The sequence below is a fragment of the Pteropus alecto genome, unplaced genomic scaffold (assembly GCF_000325575.1).
Source record: "Pteropus alecto unplaced genomic scaffold, ASM32557v1 scaffold168, whole genome shotgun sequence".
Classification (NCBI taxonomy): Eukaryota; Metazoa; Chordata; class Mammalia; order Chiroptera; family Pteropodidae; genus Pteropus; species Pteropus alecto.
In genome coordinates, this window is record NW_006441948.1 from 825403 (window position 1) to 826522 (window position 1120).

Here is a 1120-nt window from a genome sequence, read left to right on the forward strand (position 1 = left end):
AATTAGTACAGCTGCTAAGGAAAACAGTATGGAGGGTCCTCAAAAAATTAAAAATGGATATATCCTTTGACCCAGCAATTGCACTTCTAGGTATTTATCCAAAGAAAACCAAAACAATAATTCATCAAGGAAATACTAATTAAAAATTCATGGCAGCACAATTTACAATAGCCAAGTTATGAAAGCAACCTAAATACCCATCGACAGACGACTGGATAAAGACATTATGGGTACTTACATACAATGGAATATTACTCAGCCATAAGAAGAGATGAAATACAGCCATTTGTGACAACATAGATGGACCTCGAGATAATCATGCTAAGCGAAATAAGCCAGACAGAAAAAAATTGAAAACCACATGATATCAATGTGGTACTTACATACAATGGAATATTACTCAGCCATAAGAAGAGATGAAATACAGCCATTTGTGACAACATAGATGGACCTCGAGATAATCATGCTAAGCGAAATAAGCCAGACAGAAAAAAATTGAAAACCACATGATATCAATTTATGTGGGATGTAAACCTAAAAGCAACAAACAAACAGGACAAGCAAGCAGAGACTCATGACATAGACAACAGACTAGTGGATACCAGAGAGTGGGGGGAGGGGAGAGGTAGACTAGGTAAAAGAAGTCAAATATGTGGTGAAAGATGAAATCTAACTATGTGTAGTGAACACATAGTGAACACATATATGTGTGTGTGTGTTACTATTTAATTGTACACTTGAAACATTGGATTTTATTAACCAATGTCACCATAATAAAAATCAATCAATTAGTCTATCCATACATAAATATACTTTAATTTTTTCATGTCTTTATCTTTATATAAAGAGAATCATCTTGTATGTGTTGTTCTGTGACCTGTTGTTCTGGTTTATTCAATTTCTCTGCTTTATAGTATTCCACTGTGTGTCTACCACTATTAATTTATTCTCTAATGTTTGGACATTATGACATTTCTATTTGATCGTTTGATTGTTTTTTAGCTATTACAGCAGCTCTTATAAATATATGTCCTGTTACACATTTCTGATAGTTTTTTTCAGGTTATAAGAGAAGTGTAAATGCTGGATCATATATTAAGCATAGGTACTACTTTACTAG